This window comes from Chiloscyllium punctatum, chromosome 2 (genome assembly GCF_047496795.1).
Source record: "Chiloscyllium punctatum isolate Juve2018m chromosome 2, sChiPun1.3, whole genome shotgun sequence".
NCBI classification, from domain to species: domain Eukaryota; kingdom Metazoa; phylum Chordata; class Chondrichthyes; order Orectolobiformes; family Hemiscylliidae; genus Chiloscyllium; species Chiloscyllium punctatum.
The window spans coordinates 6,428,843-6,454,339 of record NC_092740.1 but is presented as its reverse complement, the minus strand read 5'-3'; the positions used below and the strand labels follow the sequence as shown (position 1 = coordinate 6,454,339).

The 25,497-nt window shown below is 45.3% G+C and overlaps 1 protein-coding gene across 3 annotated transcripts in view; it reads right to left on the bottom strand.

The window, feature by feature from the left end:
* LOC140494106 (FYN-binding protein 1-like) overlaps positions 1–25,497 on the bottom strand; it is a 190,366-nt gene that overhangs the window by 148,633 nt on the left and 16,236 nt on the right. The window contains exon 1 of one of the 3 annotated variants that reach the window (XM_072593092.1): positions 146–295. The exons of the other annotated variants lie outside the window; for them this stretch is intronic. The gene's annotated coding sequence lies outside the window, so the exon portion shown is untranslated. Of the gene's footprint in view, positions 1–145; positions 296–25,497 lie in introns of those variants that run through there. 3 annotated transcript variants of the gene reach the window in all.

Genomic DNA, 25,497 nt, shown 5'->3' with positions numbered 1-25,497 from the left:
ACAGTGTAATGTACAGTCAGCAGGCTGAGCAATCCCCTCTGTACTATAACTGGGAATATGTCCCTCTTATTCAGCCTAAAGCTCCCAGTCACTCACAGCCCTTTCAGCTTCCACAAAGCATGCCGACAGAAGACAGGAGTCTTACCTCGACAGAAAAACCGCAGAGAATTTCAGCTTCGGACTGTGTGTCTGGCCGATAAAGTGCACTTGTGGATCACAAAGTGTTAAGTCCCTGCACACACACGGTTGGAAGTGCTCACCACCCTGCACTGAGGCAGTGAGCGAGAGAGAGAGAGAGAGAGAGAGGGAGACTCGCTACAGCCCTGCTCAGGCAGTGAGGAAGCAGCAAAGAGGAACAACAACAGGGAGGCTGGCAAGCAGATCCAAACGTCCCCACCACTGCATCGTTCCAAGGGGAGGAATGCGCTGGGTGACAAACAATGGGGTTAAAAGCACAGAAATAGATTGAAAAATCAGACTTCCATCTTGAGACCAGGTGGAGGGAGTCAGAGTTTGGAATAACTGAAGAGTTAATGAACAAATGACACTGAGACTGTAAAACATAGAATGGCATCATTGCTCTGTACAAACAGAAGTACCTCCTGAACAGGTTGAGTACAGAAAAACCTTGATTATCCGAAAGATTGGCAGGGAGTATTTTGTTCAGATAACTGATTGTTCAGATAACCGATAACGTTTTTCACGAGACCATGAGATCTTGTTCGGATAATCCAAAATTCGGATAATTGATGTTCGGATAACCGAGGTTGTTCTGTAGTTGCAAATGGAATTAACTTGGAACGTGGACAAAACAAAAAGACTTGAATTTCCTTGCTAACTTTCAAAAGTAAGTTCACCTAAAACTCTGAAGTGTCAGCCCGGTGAATATACGGCACAGGATACCACGCAAATGAGTTAAACGCTAACACAATCGATCCCCAAAGCCTACAGTCTGAATCAAAGCTTCTCCTCCTGCCCCTAACCTGGTGGAAAATTATACAATCATAGAGTCAAAGAGTCATGGAGATGTACAGCACAGAAACAGGCCCTTCAGTCCAACCCATCCATGCCGACCAGATATCCCAATCCAATCTAGTCCCACCTATCTGCACCTGGCCCATATCCCTCCAAACCCTTCCTATTCATATACCCATCCAGATGCCTTTTAAATGTTGGAATTGTACTAGCCTCCACCACTTCCTCTGGCAGCTCATCCCATACAGGTACCACCCTCTGTGTGAAAACGTTGCCCCTTAGGTCTCTTTTACATCTTTCTCCTCTCACTCTAGACCTATCCCCTCTAGTTCTGGACTCCCCCACCCCAGAGAAAGACTTTGTCTATTTATCCTATCCATGCTCCACATGATTTTATAAACCTCTATAAGGTCACCCCTCAGCTCCAGGGAAAACAGCCCCAGCCTGTTCAGCCTCTCCCTATAGCTCAAATCCTCCAACCCTGGCACCATCCTTGTAAATTTTTTCTCAATCCTTTCAAGTTTCACAACATCTTTCCGATAGGAAGGAGACCAGAATTGCATGCAATATTCCAGCAGTGACCGAACCAATGTCTTGTACACTCACAACATGACCTCCCAACTCCAGTACTCAATACTCGGACCATTAAAGGAAAGCATACCAAATAACTTCTTCACTATCCTATCTACCTGCAACTCTCCAGACAAATGCGAGGTGATGCCTTTTGGAGGATCAAATTTAGGTAGAAGTTACACTGTAAATGGCAGAACCTGGAGAACATTATCATATGGATGGATCTGGGTGTGCAGGTCCACAGTTCCATAAACGTGGCCACACAGCTGACCAAGGTGATTGAGAAGGTGTAATACATGCTTGCCTTCATTGGCCAGGGCATGAAGTACAAGAGTTGGCAAATCATGTCACAGCGATATACGTCACATTTGGAGTATTGTGTGCAGTTTTGGTTGCACACTGCAAGAAGGATGTGCAAACTTTGGAGGGAGAGCAGAAAGGATCACCGGGATGCTGCCTGGTCTCGAGGGCATTGGCAATGAGGATTGGTTAAAAAGGCCAGGATTGTTTTCACTGGGAAGATGGCAGCTGAGAGAAGACCTGATAGACGTCTGCAAAATTGAGAGGGAGCGGTAGGGCGGATAGTCCGAGGCTTTTTCCCAGGGTTGAAATTTCAATTAGAAAGGGACACTGGTTCAAGGTGAGGGGGAAACATTGAAGGGAGATGTGTGAGGGAAGTTTTTTTCACAGAGTGCGATAGGTGGCTGGCATGCACTACCAGAAAAGGTGGTGGAAGCAAGCACATTGGCGACATTTTAAAAGCGTCTGGATGGTTACGTGAATTAGGAGGAAATAGTAGGACATGGACAAAATATGGGCAGCAGGTTTTTTTTTAGTTTAGTTAAGGCATGATGATTGGCATGCGCTTGGAGGGCCGAAGGACCTGTTCCTGTGCTGTACTTCCCTTTTTGTTCTTTTGTTCTCATCTCTCCACAGAGTCACTAGATTTAAATCCCACTCCAGAGCATGAGCATAAAACTCAAAGTACAGAGGCAGTGAGACAGAGAGTGCCACACTGCCAGTGGCAGGTCAGATGTCAGTCTCAGCCTTGCAAACTCCTCGGGTGTTTGTGAAGGATCCCAGGACAAAACAACATGGCAGTTTATGCATTAACAAACAGAAAAAAAGGTACCATCCAGTCATTGCTATTTGTGTGAACCTGCTGTGCATAAATTGGTAATATTTTCATCCTTTCATAAATCATTGGCTGTGGTTGGCTAGGTGAACATTAATTGCCCATCCCTAGTTACCCCGGAGAAGATGGGGGTGGGTCATCTCCTCGGAGATACAGGAAGAACATTACTCACTGCAGAATTCTCAGTCTGTGGCCTGCTCCTGTAAGTATTTTGGTGGTTCCATCATTAGAACGGGGACTACACATCAGAAAGTACTTCTTTTGTTACAAAGCAGTTTTGGGAGTGCAGCGATTATGAAAAGATCTGTATAAATCTAAATCTATTATTTTGTTTAGAAATTGGGCACTGGCCCCTATCAGTCACAAGAGTACCTTTCGGAAGTAAACACTATGGGAAACCCAGTTGAAGGGTGAAACTTTGCGTTTGCAGCTTTGAGTGGCTATGAACAGTTCCTTAAATAGGAATCATTCACTTCCTATCAGACCATCTGTCACTAGGGAAACTGGGACTACAACAGGTCAGTGAGAAAATGTAGCATGTGTGGTTAAGGTTAGGATGCATGAGATATATTGAAATATATATTTATACAAAAACCTCAGAGCATTTCCCCATCCTCAATAACAGAAGAGTCGAGTGCAAAACAGTGTGAAAGATAAGGCTGAAACATTCACAGCAGCCTTCAGCCTGAAGTGCCGAGAGGATGATCCATCTTGCTCTCCCTCAGTGGTCCCCAGCATCACAGACACCAGTCTTCAACCAATTGGATCCACTCCACTTGATATCAAGGTAAGGTTGAGGTATCTACCCAGCAATCTGGAAGATTGCCCAGGTATGTCCTCTCCACAAGAGCAGATAAACCCAACAGGATAGAGGAGTGGAGCTTCCCAGGAGTTGGTATTGGGACTCGTTCTTTTCCTAATATATATTAATGATATGATATTCAGGGAGCAATTTTAAAGTTCGTGGATGATATGAAACTTAGCAGAATTGTAACCTGTGAGGGGGCAGTGTGGAGCTCCTAAAGAACATTGACAACTCAGTGGAATGGGTGGGTAGGTGACAGATGAGGCTCAGTGCTGTGCAGTGTGAAGTGATGCACTTTGGTCATTGAAGAATAATATAAAAAAGGGGTACAATTCTAAAGGGAAGGCAGGAGCAGAGAGAGTTGAGCGTATATGTGCACAGATCATTGAAGGTAGTAGGACAGTTGGAGAGCAGTGAATAAAGCACACAGTGTGCTCAGCTTTATTAATAGGGACAGAGAGTACAAGACCGAGGAGGTGATGGGGAACTTGTACGAGACACTTGTTACATTTCAGCTGGAGGATTGTGTACTGTTGTGGGGGCCATGTTACAGGAATGATCTGAATGCATTGGAATGAGAATGGAGGTGATTTTCAAGAACAGTTCCAGCAATGAGAAACTTCAGCGATGAGGATAGATTGAAGAAGTTAGGTGTGTTCTCCTTGGTGAGGGGAGATCTGATAGAGGTTTCCAAAATCATGAGTGGGGACTGGACAGAATAGAATAGAATATCCTTTACTTGAGTACATTGACAATACAGAAGTACAGGAGTAGTGAAAGGTTTACAATGTCACCTCTCACGCTGTCATCTTAGGTACAAATCTTAGATACAAAAAGACAAATAAAGAAAATAAGTTGCATTACTTTACAGTGATTTATAGTATAAGTTAGAAACAAGACATACTTAAAAGGATAAACGTTGCAGTCAGATAAACAAATTACAGATAATCATTACATTGCAGTATGGATCAGGAGAAGCTGTAGGAGGATCAATACAAGAGGACACAGATTTGAAATGATTTGCAAACAAAGCAAATGAAATGTGTACAGTGAGTATTCAGACCATGAAGGTCACTGCCTGAAAATGGGATGGAGGTGGGTTCAATTCAGACATTCAGGACAGGCATTGGACGATTATTTAAGTGGGGAATGATGTGCAAGTTGTAGGGAAAAGGCAGGAGAATTGTAATTAGTTGTGATGTTCAGTCAGTGCAGAAACGATGGGCTGTAAGTCCTCCATCTACACTGTCACCTTCTGTGGTACCGCCCCATCAGTCTACTCTCGATCCTCAGTAACGCGATGGACGGGGTCAGTAACAGAGCTATCAAACAGCATCTGCTCAGCAATAACCTGCTCAGTGACACCCAGTTTGGGTTCCCCCAGGGTCACTCAGCTCCTGACCTCATTCCAGCCTTGGGTCAAACATGGACAAGAGAGCTGAATTCCAGAGGGGAGGGGACAGGACAGCTCTTGATATCAAGGCTGTATTTGACCGAGTGTGGCATCAAGGAGCCTGAGCAAAACTGGGATCAGTGGGTATTGGGGACAAACTCTCCGCTGGTTGGAGCCATCCCTGGCACAGAGGAAGATGGTTGTGGTTGTTGGAGGTCAGTCATCTCAGCTCCAGGACATCTCTGCAGGAGTTCCTCAGTGTCGTGCCCTAGACCCAACCATCTTCAGCTGCTTCATGCAAGAGAAAATGAGGACTGCAGATGCTGGAGATCAGAGTCAAAAGGTGTGGTGCTGGAAAAGCACAGCCGGTCAGGCAGCATCCGAGGAGCATGAGAGTCAACATTCCGAACATAAGCTCTTCATTAGGATCTGACCGGCTGTGCTTTTCCAGCATCACACTCTTTGACTCTTCAGCTGCTTCTTCAATGACCTTCCCTCCATCATAAGGTCAGAAGTGGGGATATTCGCCAATGATTGCATAAAGTTCAGCACCATTCACAACTTCTCAGATACTGAAGGAGTCCATGGCCAAATGCAGCACAAACTGGACAACAGTCACTCTTGGTTTGATGAGTGGCAAGTGATAGTCACATCATAAACATGCCAGGCAATGACCATTTCTAACATGGGAGGATGTAACCATTGTCGCTTGGCATTCAGTGAATGCCCCGCTATCAACATCCCTGGGGTTACCATTGATCAGAAACTGAATAAACTGGCCACACAAATGCAGTGCCTACAAGAGTAGGTCAGATTAGGTAGGTATTAAATTCAAATCAAACTGGAATCAAAAGTCTAATAATGAACATGTAACCACTGTCAATTGCTATTAAAACCAATGTGGTTCACTGATGACCTTCAGGGATGGAGATCTGCCATTCTTACCTCGTCTGGCCGATAGGTGACTCCAGACCCACATCAATGACGTGACTCTTAACTCTATACTATGCTCTTGGGAAGTTCAGTAATAAGATAAAGTTGCCGTAGTCCCAGAGCATCATGGGGCTGCTCTCATTAGAGAGAGAGACGATTGGTGGTGGTTTAACCTGAGGGTCACCATACCTCAGGCAAGTAGAGAGGTTGAGAAGGAGAGATCCTTATACACAGGGGCTGATATCCTCCATGACAGAAACATATCAAACTGGAGGAGGAGTAGGCCATTCAGCCCTTCAGGCCTGCATCACCATTCAATATGATCATGCGTGATCATCAACTCAGTCCCCCATCCTGCTGTCTCCCCATACCCTTTGACCCCTTTAGCCCTCAAACCTTTATCTAACTCCCTTCTTGAAAACATTCGATATTTTGGCCTCAACAGGCTCCGCACTCACTGGGGTGAAGTTAAAAACCACACAACGCCAGGTTATAGTCCAACAGGTTTATTTGGAAGCACTAGCCTTCGGAGCGCTGCTCCTTTCTCAGGTAGCTGTGGAGCAGGATCATAAGATACATCTCAGTGTCATGTGTGCGTGTTGTTTGCACTGTGATCTTTTGCTATAGATTCTGTTTCTTATGATCCTGCCCCACTAGCTACCTGATGAAGGAGCAGTGCTCCACAAGCTTGTACTTCCCAATTAAACCTGTTGAACTATAATCTGGTGTTGTGTGATTTTTAACTTTGTCCACCCCAGTCTAACACCAGCATCTCCACATCATCTCTCCATTTCTCCACATCTCAGTCTTCAATGGTTTATCCATCTTTAAAGTGTGACCCTGTGATTCTGGGCTCCCTGGTCATTGGGACCGTCTTTACCTCATCTAGACCAGTGAGAATTTGATATGTTTCTATGAGATCTCTGTCATTCGTCTAAACCCCACTGAGTGTTGGTGGAATCAAAGGCTTTGAGGGAGTGGGAAAGAATGTGGATTTGAGGTTACAATCAACTGAGCCTGAATAGTGGAAAAAGCTTGAAAAAGCTCTCATTCGAGCACAGTTCATTACACTGTACACAAGGGCTGCTATTCTCTATAATATACACATGGACTGCTGTTCTCCACAATATACAGAGGGACTAATGTTCTTTTTAATATACATGGGGCTGCAGTTCTTTATAATATAAAGGATCTCTATTCTTTAGAATATGTATAGGGGCTACTGTTGTTTATATTATATACAGGAACTGCTAATCTGTACCATATACATATATATATATATATATATCTAGGGACTGCTATTCTGTATTTTATACACAGGGGCTACCATTCTCTATAATATACACAGAGAGGCTGAATAGGCTAGGGCTGTTTTCCCTGGAGTGTAGGAGGCTGAGGGGGTAACCTTATAGAGTTTTATAAAATCATGAGGGGCATGGATAGGATAAATAAACAAGATCTTTTCCCTGGGGTGCGGGAGTCCAGAACCAGAGGGCATAGGTTTAGGGTGAGAGGGGAAAGATATAAAAGGGACTTAAAGCACAACTTTTTCATGCAGAGGGTGGTGTGTGTATGGAATGAATGTCCAGAGAAGGTTTTGGAGGCTGGTACATTTATAACATTTAAAAGGTGTCTGGATGGGTACATGAATAGGAAGAGTTTAGAGGGATATGGTAAATGGGACGAGGTCACTTTAGGATATCTGATCGGCATGGACAGGTTGGACCAAATAGTCTGTTTCTGCGCTGTGAATCTCCATGTTATTGTCTACAATATAAAGAGGGACTGCTATTCTCTACAATATAAAGAGGGACTGCTATTCTCTATAATATAAAGAAGGACTACTATTCTCTATAATATAAAGAGGGACTGCTATTCTCTATAATATAAAGAGGAACTGATATTCTTGCAATATACTCAGGGACTGCTGTTCTCTATAATAGACACAGGGACTGCTATTCTCTATATTAGACACAGGGATTGCTATTCTCCATAATATACGCAGGGACTGCTATTCTCTATAATAGACACAGAGACTGCTATTCTCCATAATATACACAGTGACTGCTTTTCTCTATAAAATACACAGGGACTGCTGTTCTCTATAAAATGCACAGGGATTGTTATTCTCTCTATATACACAGGAACTGCTGTTCTGCATAGTATACAGAAGAACTGCTATTCTCAATATACACACAGGGACTGCTGTTCTCTATAATATGCATAGGGACTGCTGTTCTCTATAATACACAGGGACTGCTATTCTCTATAATATGCATAGGGACTGCTATTCTGTATAATACACACAGGGACTGCTATTCTCTATAATATAAACAGGGACTGCTATTCTCTATAATATAAACAGGGACTGCTATTCTCTATAATATACACAGGGACTGCTATTTTGTATAATATACACAGGGACTGCTATACTCTACAATATACACAGGGACTGCTATTCTCTATAATATACACAGGGACTGCTATTCTGTATAATACACACAGGGACTGCTATTCTCTATAATATAAACAGGGACTGCTATTCTCTACAATATACAGAGGAACTGCTATTCTCTATAATATACAAAAGGACTGCTATTCTCTATAATATGTACAGGGTCTGTTATTCTTTTTAATATAAATAGAGACTTCTACCTTTATAAAACACACTGGGACTGCTACTATCTATAATATAAACAGTTGATTTTATCTATCATATAAATGGGCTGCTAATCTTTACAGTTGACACAGGGACTGCTATTCTCTATAAAATACAGAGGAGGTGCTGTTTCTGTAGTTTACACAGGGATGGCTATTCTCTACTATATGCACAGGGCTTGTGATTCTCTATAATATAGACAGGGAGTGCTGTTCTGTGTAACACACATAGGGGCTGCTATTCTTTGTAAATACATGGCACAGTGGGTCAGTGATTGGCACTCCACCCTTGGGTGACTGTCTTGAGTTTGCACACTCTCCCTGTTTCTGGGTGGGTTTCCTCCCACAGTCCAAAGATGTACAGGTTAGGGTAGAATGGCCATGCTAAATTGTCCATAGTGTCAAGGCATGTGCAGGCTGGGTGAGTTAGCCATGGAGAATGCAGGTGTGTGGGTATGGTGGGATGCTCTTTGGAGGATCAGTGTGAACTCAATGGGCCAAATGGCCTGCTTCCACAGTGTAAGGATTCTATTATTCTCTGTAAACATAGACAAGGGCTGGTGTTCTCTAAGTGCATCACCCCATATTTATCTGGATTGAACTCCTTTGGCCGCTGATCCGCCTATATATAAGTCTATTCGCCTCACCATTTACTAACCTACCAACTTTTATATCATCAGCGAATTTAATGATCAAACTTCCTACATCCAAGTCTAAATCATTTATATTAACACAAACAGCAAGGACCCCAACACAGCTTCCTGTGGTTTGCCACTGGTTGCAGGCTTCCCATCAGGCAAAACACCCCTCAACCATCACCCTCTGTTTCCTGCCTCTCAGCTAATTCTGATCCTAATTAGTCAATTGGCCCTGGATCTCATTAGATTTTACCTTCACTATCAGTCTCCTGTTCGGGATCACATCAAAAACCTTACTGAGGTCCAAGTAGACAATGTCAAAATCAATGCCCTCATCTACACACGTCGCTCACCTCTACAAATAATCCAATTTAGTTGGTCAGACGTGATCTCCCCTTAACAAAACCATGCTGACTGTTCTTGATTAATCCCTGCCTCTCCAAATGCAATTTTTTTCTGTCCCTCAGAATTGCTTCCAATTGTAACCCCACCACTGAGGTTAGACTGACTGGCTTGAACTTTCCCGGTTTATCCCGATATCCCCTGCTTCCTTCTTGAATGACAGTACTGCTTTATGGGAGTACTGTTGAGAATTCCCAGGGCAACTCTCTTCCGACTGTATCCCATTACGTCGTCACCTCTGCTGGGTCTGTCCTGTCGATGTGACAGGTCATCTCCAGGGATGGTGGTGTCTAGGACATTGTTTATAAGGTATGATTCAGTGAGCATGACTGTGTCAGTCTGTGAGACAGCTGTCCCAATACTGGCACTCGCCCCCAGATGTTAGTGAGGAGGACCCTGCAGATTTGACAGGGCTGTTTTTGCCGTTGTCTTTTCTGGTACCTAAGTCAATGACAGTTTTTCATCTGGTTTCATTTCTTTGTTGAAAATTTGTAGCGATTGATATAACGGAATATCTCGCATGGCAGTTTGAGAGGACAGGTTAGGGTCATCTGCATTGCTGTGGGTCAGGAGTCACATGGAGGCCAGGCCAGGTGGGGATGATAGATTTCCTTCCCAAAAAGACAGATGTGAACCAGTTGGTATTTTACAACAATCGATGAGGTTTTCATGTCTTAATTTTTATTGTATTCAAATTCTGCCATCTATTTGAGCAATTTCTGAGTGCCTGTCCTCACAGATATAACCTGTAAGCAGCAACAATACCACTGCCTCCCCTATCATATAAATAGGGACTGCTATTCTCTCTAATATACACAGGGACTGCTACTCTGTATAATATACACAGGGACTACTATTCTGTTAGTGAGTTTTGAGAAGAGTAGCTCAGGTTGAGGTTCTGGATGTAGGTTTGCTCGCTGAGCTGGAAGGTTCGTTTTCAGATGTTTCGTCACCCTACTAGGTAATATCATCAGTGAGCCTCCGGATAAAGCACTGGGGCATGGTCCTCTTTCTATTTATGTGTTTAGGTTTCCTTGGGTTGGTGATGCCATTTCCCATGTCATTTCCTGTTCTTTTTCTCAGTGGGTAGTAAATGGGATCCAAGTCAATGTGTTTAGAACATAGAATATAGAACAATACAGTGCAGAACAGGCCCTTCGGCCTTCGATGTTGCGCCGAACTGTCAACTATTCTCAGCTTGTCCTTCTACACTATCCCTGCTAGGTAGCTTTCTGCCTGTTTGTCCAATGTAGTGTTTGTTACAGTCTTTACACGGTATTTTGTAAATAACATTAGTTTTGCTTGTTGTCTGTGTAGGATCTTTCAAGTTCATTAGCTGCTGTTTTAGTGTGTTGGTGGGTTTGTGGGCTACAATGATGCCAAGGGGTCTGAGTAGTCTGGCCGTCATTTCCAAGATGTTTTTGAAGTAGGGGAGAGTGGCTAGGGTTTCTGGATGTGTTTTGTCTGCTTGTTGGGTTTTGTTGCTAAGAAATCGGCAGACTGTGTTCATTGGGTGTGAACAGGAAATTACATCACCAACCCAAGGAAAACGCATAAACAAAAAGTAAGCCAGGCCACCAGTGCTTCATCCGGACGCTCACTGATGATTTTACCTACCTCTGGTGACGAAATGTCTGAAAATGAATGTTCCAGCTCAGCGAGCAAATCTACTGCTATTCTGTATAATGTACGCAGGGACTGCTATTCTCTATAATATACACAGGGACTGCTATTCTCTATAATATACACGGGGGCTGCTATTCTGTACAATATACACAGGGACTGCTGTTCTCTATAATATACACAGGGACAGTGATTCTGTATAATATACACAGGGACTGTAATTCTGTATAATACACATAGGGACTGCTATTCTCCATAATATACACAGGGACTGCTATTCTGTACAATATACACAGGGACAGCTGTTCTCTATAATATACACAGGCACTGTAATTCTCTATAATATACACAGGGACTGCTAATCTACAATACTGTACACAGAGCTGCTATTCTCTTTAATACACACAGGGCATACTTGTCTCCATATATAAAAAAAACAGAGAACACTATTCTCAATATGCACAGGGGCTTTTAAAAATAAACATAGGACATAGAACATTAGAGTGCAGTACAGGCCATTTGACCCTCGATCGTGTGCTGATCTGTGCAACCAATCTGAAGCCCATCTATCCTACACTATTCCATTTTCATGCATGTGTTTGTCCAATGTATAGTTATAGCAGCAAATCATCAGTAGGAATTACTTAATGGATGTTGCTGTCTAAGCCATCATCCACAGTTCGACAGAGATGCAAGGATGCTGGAAGCAGACTCATGCACAGCACAAACACCAATAGGTTCTACACAGCCGCACTGGAGATTACATCAATAAAGCAACAGATCTTGAAATAACTCCGTAGCGGCCGGTATCCTGTCATCACTCACCCTTTATTTGCAAATGCACAGTACATGACAGTGACCCAGTTAACTCAGAGGCAGCCCCTTGAGTGAGCAGAACCCCTGACACTCCAGTTCCGATCTGTCAGCCAGGGCTCCCTGTTTGGACCAGGTTAACAGCCCCGATCAAGGAACTCCGATTCTACGCGGTCCACTTAGCTGACCTCATTACAATCACTATGGAGCTGAGGAATGGGAGCAGTTTAGAATTCAGCAAAGAACGCAGGGATTGATTAAGAAAAGCAAGATAAATTCTAAGAGTAAGCATGTAGGAAACATAAACATTGACTGTAAAAGTTTTGAAAAGTTTGTGAAAAGAAAAAGATTAGTGAAGAAAAATGTAGGTTCCTTATAATCAGAAACAGTAGAATTCACTACCACAGAAAGCAATTGAGGCTAAAGCATTGAATGATTTCAAGAAGGAGTCGGATATAGTAGATGGGGCTAAAAGCATCAAAGGATATGGGGAAAAGCAGGAACAGGCTATTGAATTGGATGACCAGCCATGATCATAATGAATGGCAGAGCAGGCTCAAGGGGCTGAATGGCCTCCTCCTGCTCCTATTCCCTATGTTACTATTCTCTATAATCTAGCCAGGGATTGGTTCACTAATGTCCTTCAGGGAAGGAAATCTGCTGTCCTTACCTGATCTGGCCTACATGTGACTCCAGACTCACACAGCATTACGGACACTCCTAATTGCCCCCTGTAATGGCCAATCAAGCCACACAGAGGCAATTAGGTATGGAGACAAATCCCAGTTTTGTCAGTGGTGCCCACACCCCTTTACCACCTCTGCCTCCCCACCCAAGCGAATATTAATTGTCAGATAGGAAATGCTCAAAGCAATGACAGCTGAGAATGATCTCTGCAGAGAGAGACAGAAAAATAGAGCAATAGAGCAAAAGAGAGAGTAGGAGGGAGCAGGAAAGATAAAAGGAGAAACAGGAGAGATGGATACAGTGAGACAGACTGACAGAGAGAGAGAGATACATAGAGTGTGTGTGTGTGAGAGAGAGAGATAAAGAGGGACAGATACAGTGAGAAAGACCAGAAGAGAGAAAGAGGTGGTGGGGGGGGTGGGGAGCGGTAGGCGCGCAGGTGGAAAGAGCAAGAGAGAGAGAGAGAGAGCGATTCAAAGAGAAACAGATACAGTGAGAGAGACCAGCAGAGAGAGAGAAAGAGAGAGAGAGAGAGTGTGTGTGTGTGTGTGTGTGTGTGAGAGAGAGACAGATATTGTGAGAGAGACCAGTAGAGACAGAGAGAGAGGGAGAGGGACAAAGTGAGAGAGAGAGAGAGAGAGAGAGAGAGAGAAAGAGAAACAGATACAGTGAGAGAGACCAGTGGAGAGAGAGGGAGAGAGTGAGTGTGTGTGTGTGTGAGAGAGAGAGAGAGAGAGAAAGAGAAACAGTGAGAAAGACTAGCAGAGAGGGGGAGAGAGGGAGTGTGTGTGTGAGAGAGAGAGAGAGTGGGAGAGGAATTGTGAACGATAGAGAGAAGCTAAAAGTACAAGAGAAACAGGGTGTGTCAGAGATATAATGATCAAGAGAAATTGATAGGGAGACAGAGCAAGATTCAGAGAGCCTTTGGCAAAGACAGAGAGAGTGATGGAGAGAGATTAGCAGAGAGTGAAATGTAGAGTGAGATAGACAGATAGAGTACTCCTCGGATGCTGCCTGAACTGCTGTGCTCTTCCAGCACCACTATTCCAGAATCTGGTTTCCAGCATCTGCAGTCATTGTTTTTACCAGCTAGAGTACGCTATAGACTGGCAGAGCAAGACTGAGGAAGAGAGAGAGAGATCAGGAGTGCAACCAATAGAGATAGACCTGGCAAAGGGAGACACCCAGAGACGTAGAGATCAAGAGAGGGGAGCAGAAAGGAGCAAACACACAGAGCAAGACCAAGAGCAGAGGAAGGTGAATTTACAAACAGACCAATTATGAACAAGAATAGACCACTCAGTCCTTGAGCCTGTTCTATTATGCCGGAAGATAGCAGCTGGCCTGATTCCTCCACATTCCCATTAGTTGGGGGAAAGTGAGGACTGCAGGTGCTGGAGATCAGTCAAAACGTAAGGTGCTGGAAAAATAAGGCCAGTCAGGCATCATCCAAGGAGCAAGAGAGTTGATGTTTCAAGCAAACACCCTTCAGAAGAAGTGTTACGCTCGAAATGTTGACTTTGCTGCTCCTCAGATGCCACCTGACCAGCTGTGCCTATCCAGCACCACACTTTGACCCACGTTCCCATTAGTGCCCAATAACCAGTCACACCAGTCCAGGGAGGGGCAGGGGATCTGGGGGTCCGGGGAGGGGTGGGGGTCTCGGGGTCCGGGGAGGGGCGGGGGTTCTGGGGGTCCGTGGAGGGGCAGGGTATCTGGGGGTCTGGGGAGGGGCAGGGGGTCTGGGAGTCCAGGGAGGGGTGGGGGTCCAGGGAGGGGCGGGGAGTCTGGGGGTCTAGGGAGGGGCAGGGGGTCTGGGGGTCTGGGGAGGGGCAGGGGGCCTGGGGTCCGGGAAGGGGCAGGGTGTCTGGGGGTCCGGGAAGGGGCAAGGTTTCTGGGGGTCCAGAGAGGGGCAGGGGGTCTGGGGGTCCAATCTTATGCTGGGATGCTGGTTGTCAGTGATGTTGAGTGTATCAGCAGATGGATCGGCATGTCGGTCCACAATCTGTAAATCACTTGCAAACACTTCACATCACAGCTCCCAGCTGAGCATCTGGGGAGAGCTTCTCCATCAGTATTTGTGTGAAGTGAAATACTTACAGAAGATCTTGGGCAAGGTGAGACACTGAAAGATGAAAAAGAACGAGACAGGGTCAGAGAGAGAGAGAGAGACAGGGAGAGGTGGAAGCAGGCAGAGAGAGAAAGAGATAGAGAGGAAGGCAGACAGAGAGAGAAAAAGAGATGGAGAGAGATAGACAGAGAGAGACGGAGAGAGAGAGAGACAGTGAGAGAGAAAGAGAGAGAGAGACAGAGAAAGCGAGTAAAAAAGACAGAGAGACAGCAACGGAGAGAAACAGAGAAAGACGGAGAGAGAGAGAGAGATGGAGAGAGAGAGAGAGAGAGACAGAGATGGAGAGAGACAGAGAGAGAGAGAGACAGAGACAGAGATGGAGAGAGACAGAGAGAGAGAGATGAAGAGAGATGGAGAGAGAGAGAGAGAGAGAGAGACAGAGAGAGAGAGATGAAGAGAGATGGAGAGAGAGAGAGAGAGAGAGAGAGAGACTAACTACGTTGGAGATGGGCAGTTTGAAAGAAGAAGCCATCAATCATACAAACAAGAAACAGGAGTGAGCCATACTTCCCTCAAGCCCACTCCACTCTGGACTGATGTGTGAAGTTGAGCACTGCTGAGAAAAACACTTCTTCATTTTACAGTCTTCCCTTAATGTTGCTAATTTTGCAAAATCTCCTGATGGAGGGTAAACCAACAACTTCGACAAAAACGTGTCTTTTTTTTTAGCAGTACTCAAGCGCCTGTTGATTTCAGTGGAATCTAGAGCAGTCAGGTCAGCTACAGTCTGATGGAGTGGCAGAGCAGGAGTAGACGGGCGGAGTGGCCTCCTACTCCAAACTTTTCAGATCAATAAGATCCTGGGCAGAGTGGCCTCAACTCCACGTTCCCGATCATTCCTGATATCCCCTGATGGGAGAAAGTGAGGACTGCAAGTGCTCAAGATTGGAGTCAAAAAGTGCGACGCTGGAAAAGCGTCAGGCAGCATCCGAGGAGCAGGAAAATCGATATTTTGAGCATTAGCTCTTCATCGGGAATGTGGGTTTGGAAGGTGCAGTCTGAGGATCTTTGGATCTCCTGCTTCTCGGCCGCTGCCTGACTGACTGCGCTTTTCCAGCGTCGCACCTTTTGACTCCAATCTTTCCAGCACTACACCTTTCGATACCCCCTGATGCCCTTGTACATGAGGAACCTGTCCACCTCTGTGTGAAAAGACCAGAGCCCTCCATTCTCTGGGGAAGAGAGTTCCAAAGAAAAAATGCCTCCTCATCTCTGTTTTAAGTGGGAGACTCCTTATTTTTAAACTTTGTCCCCGGTTCCAATCTCTCCCTCAAGGGCAAGGTTCCTCTCAGCAGCCACCCTGTTAATTCCCTTTAGGATCTAATATATTTCCATAACGTCACACTCATTCTTCACGTTTCCAGTGTTTGCAGACCCAGTCTGTCCAGCTTTCGATGTGAGGTAACCCTCTTTTTCTTGCAGGTGTCAATTGAGTGAATTTTCTCTGAACTGCTTTTCACAGATTTACATCCTTTCTTTCTGTCTGATCCGTGCTCTTTCCAACGTCCCTACTTTGATATTTCATTCCCCTTGGAATAATTAGCAACAAATTATTTTAAATATTTCAGACTTTACACATAGACAGAGCGGATCTAGTGTTAAACAAACAAGCAAAACTAATGTCATTTACAAAATACTGTGCAAGAACTGTAACAAACACTACATTGGACAAACAGGCAGAAAACTAGCCACCAGGATACATGAACACCAACTAGCCACAAAAAGACATGACCCACTCTCACTAGTATCCTTACATACAGGTGAGGAAGGACACCACTTCGACTGGGACAACACATCCGTCCTAGGACAAGCCAAACAAAGACACACCCGAGAATTCCTAGAAGCATGGCATTCCAACCGGAACTCTATCAATAAACACATTGACTTGGATGCCATTTACCACCCGCTGAGAAAAAGAACAGGAAATTGCAACACCACAGGAAATAATATCACCAACCCAAGGAAACCTAAACGCATAAATAGAAAGTGGGCCATACCACCAGTGCCAGTAGCTAGTATGGTGACGAAATGTCTGGAAATGAAACTTCCAGCTCAGCGAGCAAACCTACATCCAGATCTCCAGCTGCTCTAACAATGCCTTCCCTCCATTAAAAGGTCAGAATGGGGATGTTTGCCGGTGATTATATAATGTTCAGAACCATGTGTGTGACTCCTTAGATACTGAAACAGTCCATGTTCAAATGCAGGAGGTGAATAATATCCACCCTGTTAATTCCCTTTCGGATCTAATATATTTCCATAACATCACACTCATTCTTCACGTTTCCAGTGTATGCAGACCCAGTCTGTCCAAGTCGCTGACAAGTCGCAGGTAATATGCATGCCACACAAATACCAGGCTAAGACTATTTCCAATAAAAGACAATCTAACCAATGCACCTTGACTTTCAGTGGTGTCACTATCACTGAATTATCCACAATTGAGATCCTGGTGGGTTACAATTGACAAGGGACTGAATTAGACCAGTCATATTTTGTTTTATTCACTTGTTGGATGTGTGCAATGTGAGCAGGTCAGGGGCTAGGAATAGTGCAGCAAGTAACTCACCCCCTCAATTCCCCAAAGTCTATCCACCATCTACAAGGCACAAGCTAGGAGTGTGATGGAATACTCCCCACTTGCCCTGGATGGGGGCAGCTCCAACAACACTCAAGAAGCTCAACACCATCCAGGACAAAGCAGTCCACTTGATTGGCACCACATCCACAAACATCCCCTCCCTCCCCCACCGACGCTCAGTAGCAGCAGTGTGTACTGTCTACAAGATGCGCTGCAGATATTCACCAAAGATCCTCAGAGAGCACCTTCCAAACCCACAACCACTTCCATCTAGAAAGACAAAAACAGCAGATACATGGGAACACCACCCTCTGCAAGTTCCCCGCCAAGCCCCTTGCCATCCTGACTTGGAAATATATCACCGTTCCTTCAATGACCCGGAGTCAGAATCCTGGAATTCCCTCCCTCAGGGCATTGTGGGTCACCCTACAGCACATGGACTGCAGTGGGTCAGGAAGGCAGCTCACCCCCACCTTCACAAGGGGCAACTAGGGACGGGTGATAAATGCTGGGCCCAGCCAGAAACACATCCCATAAATATTTTTTAAAAATCACTTAAGTCAAATGTTGACATTCTGATATTAGTACAATTAGAGTCATAGAGATATACAGCATGGAAACAGACCCTTTGGTCCAACCCGTCCATGCTGACCAGATATCCCAACCCAATCTAGTCCCACCTGCCAGCACCCGGCCCATATCCCTCCAAACCCTTACTATTCATATACCCATCCAAATGCCTTTTAAATGCTGAATTGGTACTGGCCTCCACCACTTCCTCTGGCAGGTCATTCCTTAAGTGTATCACCCTCTGTGTGAAAAAGTTGCCTCTTAGGTCCCTTTTATATCTTTCCCCTCTCACCCCAAACCTACACCCTCTAGTTCTGGACTCCCCCACTCCAGGGAAACGAACTTGTCTATTTATCCTATCTATGTCCCTCTGTAAGGTCACCCCTCAGCCTTCAACGCAACAGGGAAAACCATCCCAGTCTATTCAGCCTCTCCCTCTAGCTCAGATCCTCCAAACCTGACAACATCCTTGTAAATCTTTTCTGAACACTTTCAGGTTTCACAACATCCTTTCGATAGGAATGAGAACAGAATTCCAAAAGTGGACTAACGAACATCCTGTACAACCACAACATGACCTCCCAACTCCTGTACTCAATACTCTGACCAATAAAGGAAAGCATATCAAATGCCTTCTTCACTGTCCTATCTACTTGTGACTCTACTTTCAAGGAACTATAAACCTGCACTCCAAGGTCTCTTTGTTCAGCAACACTCCCCAGGACCTTACCATTAAGTGTATAAGTCCTGCCCCGATTTGCCTTTCCAAAATGCATTTCTCTAAATTTCTCTAAATTAAACTCTATCTGCAACTCCTCAGCCCATTGGCCCATCTGATCTAGATCCTGTTGTAATCTGAGGTAACCTTCTTCGGTGTCCACTACTCCTCCAATTTTGGTGCCATCTGCAAACTTACTAACTATTTCTCTCATGTTCATATTCAAATCATTTATATAAATGATGAAAAGTAGTGAACCCAGCATCGATCTTTGTGGTACTCCACTGGTCACAGGCCTCCAGTCTGAAAAGCAACCTTCCATCACCACCCTCTGTCTTCTACCTTTGAGCCAGTTCTGTATCCAAATGGCTAGTTTTCCCTGTATTCCATGAGATCTAACCTTGCTAACCAGTCTCCCATGGGGAAACTTGTCGAACGCCTTACTGAAGTCCATATAGATCTCATCTATCACTCTGCCCTCATCAATCCTTTTTGTTACGTCTTCAAAAAAACTCATTCAAGTTTGTGAGACACGATTTCCCATGCACAAAGCCATGTTGACTATTCCTAATCAGTCCTTGTCTTTCCAATACATGTACACCCTGTCCCTCAGGATTCCCTCCAACAACTTGCCCACACCAATATCAGAAATTGTATTCCCACAAATGCTAGAGATTATGAGAGGAAGTGACATTGTCATGGACTGGGGTGGCATCCTGAAACTGTCATTGACTCCCACCCTTGTCGTTGGCTCCCGGTTCACAGACTAACCAATTGCTGAGTCCAGTCCACTCATCACTGCTGGTCAGTGTGGGAGGACATACACATAATCCTCTGTCTGAGAGTTCACAACTCTCCTCCCTCACCCTCTTCCTCAGTTAGGGAAAGACATTTTAAAGAGTTTTTGTGACTTGTAGTTGTGGGGTGTCTGTAACAACATGCTGATCTGCATAACTTGTCATGATAGTGTGAAGGGGAAGGCATATAGTGGAACAGGAAGTGGTGTTCCCACAGTGCATTCAGAGTGTCAGTGGACTGGAGATTGGTTCTGTTCAAGTTTGATATCAGAAAATACCATGTGAGAGAAGGAACAGGCCATTCAGCCCGTCAAGCCTATTCAGTCAGGCTTCGGTAATATAATGATAATATCACTTGATCAGTCATCCAGAGGCTCAAGTGTCTCCTCTGAGGATGAAGATTCTAATCCTACTACAGCAATTGGAGATCCATTCATGAAACTGGAGGTGAAAGTTAGCTTTTGTGACGTAGACAATGATGACTATCATTTGTTTTTGTTACTAAAACCCTATCTGCTTCACTAATGTCCTTTCAGGCTGTACCAGTCTGGCCTACATTTGACTCCAGACTCCCAGTAGTGAGGGTTGACTCTGAAAATTATACAGCAAGTGTCTCAGTTCATAGATGATTATTAATGAGGCAGCAAATGCTGGTCTTGCAAAAGCAAAACTCCAAATACTGGCGTCTCGTGAAAGAATAGTGTTAAAGGTTGACATTGGACCACCCTATTTTTCCCCACTTATTCACATCCACATATCCTTCAATTCTCGAAAAATATATCAAGCTCTGTTTTGATTTTACTCAATAATAGAGCTTGGATAACCCTCTGAGGTAGAGAATTTCTAAGACTCACAGCAGTTTGGAGTGAAGAGATTCCTCCTTTTTTCAGTCCTAAATAATGCAGTCCTGTTCTAGAATCCCCATTTGCAAGAACATCCTCTCACATCTATCCAGTCAATTCTCTTTCTGAATTTTATAGGCTGAAGTCAGGTGCCCTCCAAATGCCAGGCAACATAGACTGACTCCCCTTTAAAGTCTCCTCTAGCTTTCCCTTCCTTGCAGGTGAGTCTTAGTTACTCTCCTTCTGGGGCAGATATATCCTTCGGCATGGAAACCAATACTGTACATGGGATGAGAGGACCCTGTTATTTGTAATTAACCTTCTCAGATATGTCTGACACTCGAGCAGGTGGAATTGAAACTGGGTCGAGAGTGTGGTGTTGGAAAAGCATAGCAGATCAGGCAGCAGCCAAGGAGCAGGAGAATCAAAATTTTGGGCAAAAGCCCTTCATCAGGAGTGAGGCTGGGAGCCTTGGGGGTGGAGAGATAAATGGGAGAGATGTAGGGCTGGGGGCAAGGTAGCTGAGAATGCAATAGGTGGATGGAGGTGGGGGTAAAGGTGATAGGTTGGAGGGGAGGGTGGAGTGGATAGGTGGGAAGGAAGATTGTCAGATGGGACAGGCCATGAGGATGGTGCTGAGCTGGAAGGTTGGACCTGGGGTAAGGTGGGAGGAGGGGAAATGAGGAAAACTGGTGAAGTCCACATTGATGCCCTGGGGTTGAAGTATTCCGAGGCGGGAGATGTTCTTCCTCCAGGCGTTGGGTGGTGAGGGAGTGGTGATGGAAGAGGCCCAGAACCTTCATGTCCTCGGCACAGCGGGAGGGGCAGTTGAAGTGTTCGGCCACGGGATGGTGGGGTTGATTGGTGCGGGTGTCCTGGAGATGTTCTCTGAAGTGCACTGCGAGTAGGTGTCCTGTCTCCCCAGTGTAGAGGAGACCGCTTTGGGAGCAATGGATATAATAAGTGGCATGTGTGGAAGTGCACGTGAAACTTTGATGGATGTGGAAGACTCCTTTGGGGCCTTGGTTGGAGGTGAGGGAGGAGGTGTGGGCGCAGGTTTGGCAATTCCTGTGGTGGCAGGGGAAGGTGCCAGGAGGGGAGGGTGGGTTGTTGGGGGACCAGGTAGTTGCAGAGGGAATGGTCTTTATGGAAAGTGGAAAGAGATGGGGAGGGGAATATACCTCTGGTGATGGGGTCTGTTTGGAGGTGGCAGAAATGGCGGAGAATGATGAGATGTATATGGAGGTTAGTGGGGGGGCAAGGTGAGGACCGGGGGGATTCTGTCCTTGTTACGGATGGAGGGGTGGGGTTCAAGGGCGGAGGATCAGGAAGTGGATGAGATGCGTTGGAGGGCATCTTCAACCACATGGGAGGGGAAGTTACATTCTTTAAAGAAGGAGGCCATCTGGTGTGTTCTGTGGTGGAACTGGTCCTTCTGGGAGCAGATGTGGCTGAGACGGAGGAATTGGGAATTCGGGATGGCATTTTGGCAGGAGGTAGGATGGGAAGAGGTGTAATCCAGGTAGCTGTGGGAGTCGGTGGGTTTGTAAAAACATGTCAGTGTTAAGTTGGTCATCATTGATTGAGATAGAGATGTCTAGGAAGGAGAGGGAGGTGTCAGGGCTGGTCCAGATGAACTTACGATCAGGCTGGAATGTGTTGGTGAAGTTGATGAACTGCTCAACCTCCTCGTGGGAGCACGAGGTGGCGCTGATGTAGTCATCTATGTAGCGGAGGAAGAGGTAGGGGGTGGTGCTGGTTTAACTACGGAAGATGGGCTGTTCTACGTAGCCAACAATGAGACAGGCATAGCTGGGGCCTATACGGGTGCCCATGGCTACTCCTTTTGTCTGGAGGAAGTGGGAGGGTTTGAAGGAAAAATTGTTGAGGATGAGGACCAGTTCAGCCAAACGAATGAGAGTGTCAATGGAAGGGTACTGCTGGGGACGTCGGGAGAGGAAGAAACGGAGGGCTTGGAGGCCCTGGTCATGGCGGATGGAGGTGTAGAGGGATTGGATATCCATGGTGAAGATGAGGCGTTGGGGGCCAGGGAAACGGAAGTCTGGGAGGAGGTGGAGGGCGTGGGTGGTGTCTCGAACGTATGTGGAGAGTTCCTGGACTAGGGGGGATAGGACAGCGTCGAGGTAGGTAGAGATGAGTTCAGTGGGGCAGCAGCATGCTGAGACAATGGGTTGGCCAGGGTGGTCAGGCTTGTGGATCTTGGGAAGGAGGTAGAACCGGGTAGTGCGGGGTTCCTGGACTATGAGGTTGGAAGCTCTGGGTGGGAAATCTCCTGAGGTGATTCTCGAGATAGCTTAAGGTTTTATGAAACAAAGGTGACATCGCAGCACAGACAACGTATCAAAGGTGTGAGGTTAAAGTCTGTCTGTATCCCAATCTTGACTCAGACTGGTTCTATTTCCAAAGTGAAACTTATAAAATGTTACATGGATTGGCTGCCTGCAGATTGTGCACTTTTTGAGCAAAATGGAATGCATCTGCAAATACAAATCTGCAAATGCAAATTCACCGCGTAGACTTATATGTGTGTGTGCATAAAAGAGAGAGAGAGAGAGAGTGAGTGTGTGTGTGCATGTGAATGTGAGGGCATGTGAGTGTGTGTGTTTTCCTGTGTGCATGCTTGGTAAAGTGTGTATGTGAGTGAGATGGGGTATACATCAGTGAGGTGTGTGCGCGTGGGTGTGAGTGTGAGGGGTGTACATGAGTGTGATGGGGTATATATCTGTAAGGGGGTGTGTGCGTGGGTGTGAGTGTGAGGGGTGTACATGAGTGTGATGGGGTATATATCTGTAAGGGGGTGTGTGCGTGGGTGCGAGTGTGAGGGGTGTAACATGTGTGTGTTATCTCGAGAATGAGACATAAGAGAAATTACATATTAATGAACCGAAACCCGCACTCCATTCTAAAAGATAAAAAACCGAACAATAATCCAGGCTTGCCCAATATATCATTTCAGTTGCATAACACTGTGATCTTTTGCTCTAAATTCTATGTCTTATGATCCAGTACACCACAACCACTGCATGAAGGAGCAGCGCTCCGAAAGCTACTGCTTCCAAATAAACCTGTTGGACTATAACCTGGTGTTGTGTGATTTTTAACTTTGTTCACTCTAGTTCAAGGAGAAAGTGAGGACTGCAGATGTTGGAGATTAGAGCTGAAAATGTGTTGCTGGAAAAGCGCAGCAGGTCAGGCAGCATCCAAGGAGCAGGAGAATCGACATTTTGGGCATGAGCCCGAAGTGTTCCTGAAGAAGGGCTCATGCCCGAAACGTCGATTCTTCTGCTCCTTGGATGCTGCCTGACCTGCTGCGCTTATCGAGCAACACATTTTCAGCTCACTCTAGTTCAACACTGGCACCTTCATGTTCAGTGAGAAGGATGGTAATCTTTTAAACTTTTTAAATTTTGTTGTCTTTATTTTTCTACTTTGTACCAAGTTTTGTACCCAGGTGCCTTTGTACTGAAGATGGCGCCAAGTTGCAACTTGTAAACTTTTCACAACTCACGTGAACACATACGACAATAAAGCTAATTCAATGATGAGAGGGAAGGTGTTAAATTAAAATGGAGTTGGAGGGGGAACTAATGCACTCCAGCGCCCATGGTGTACAGCTGTCTGGAAAAGCTTTGAACCTGTTGTTATTTATGGCAATTCAAGTCACTGCCTATCATCTGCTTCCGTTTGATTCAAAAGGGGAATTATGTTTTTAATGTTGACAGAATTAAGCCCTCCTCTGTCTCACTGCCCAGTTAGCAAACCTTTTGTCTCTCAATAATCCAGCACCCCACTGATTTAGAGCTGCCATTCTGTTTTATTTGCTTTGTGAAGTACAGTGTGAGGCAGGATCCACACATAATCGGTAAGGGTGATACTGTGATGGGGGGAATGGGGGAGAGATTGTGATGGATGTTGGAGGGATGGGCGTTGGGAGTTGGGGAAATCTAGCACTGTGGCCCAGTGTCAGTATCAGAGGATTGACTCAGAATGGGATAAGGAAAAGACTTTCCACTGAAACAACACTGACATTCTCAATAAGCCATGATACAATAGGCAAATGGCAGCCTCCTGCACCACAACTATTTGTAATTCTGTGAAATGTTTAATCTATATGAGATTCATTGGCCTCTAGTTTATTTAACGTTTATAAAGGAATTGCTGACAATTCCCCCTACAAGTTATGAGGAAAGGCTGAGGCACTTGGGGCTTTTCTCATTCTCTGGGCGGCACGGTGGCACAGTGGTTAGCACTGCTGCCTCACAGCGCCAGAGACCCGGGTTCATTTCCCGCCTCAGGCGACTGACTGTGTGTGGAGTTTGCACGTTCTCCCCGTGTCTGTGTGGGTTTCCTCCGGGTGCTCCGGTTTCCTCCCACACTCCAAAAAGATGTGCAGGTCAGGTTAATTGGCTATGCTAAATTGCCCGTAGTGTTAGGTAAGGGGTAGATGTAGGGGTATGGGTGGGTTGCGCTTCGGCGGGACGGTGTGGACTTGTTGGGCCAAAGGGCCTGTTTCCACACTGTAAGTAATCTAAAAAAAAAAGGTTTAGGGGAGATTTGATAGAGGTGTACAAGATGATTAGGGGTTTAGATAGGGTTGACAGTGAGAACCTTTTTCCGCTAATGAAGTCAGCTGTTACTAGGGGACACAGCTTTAAATTAAGGGGTGGTAGGTATAGGACAGATGTTAGGGGTAGATTTTTTACTCAGCGGGTTGTGAGTTCATGGAATGCCCTGCCAGTAGCAGTGGTGGACTCTCCCTCTTTAGGGTCATTTAAGCGGGCATTGGACAAGCATATGGAGGTTATTGGGCTAGTGTAGGTTAGGTAGGCTTCGGTCGGCGCAACATCGAGGGCCGAAGGGCCTGTACTGCGCTGTATTTTTCTATGTTCTATGTTCTAATTAAAAATGGTCCAAGGCCACAACATTTTCTGAAGCTTTTAGGGACACGGTCGCAGGAGGGAATGTTTCAACTCTTTGAGCATCTTCAGCCATTTAATGGGATCTAGTGTGACTGAACTCTCTACACTAACTTAGCCTTATATCCGTTAATGTCTTTGGAAAACAAAATATTGAACCATCTTCATTTTGACATCAGCAATTGATCTGCTGTCAATTGCCATTTGTGAGAATTGCAAACTTCTGTCCTTTTTGTTTGGAAATATGTTCTAATTTCCCTCTTGAAAAGTCAGGCTCTAGCTGTAA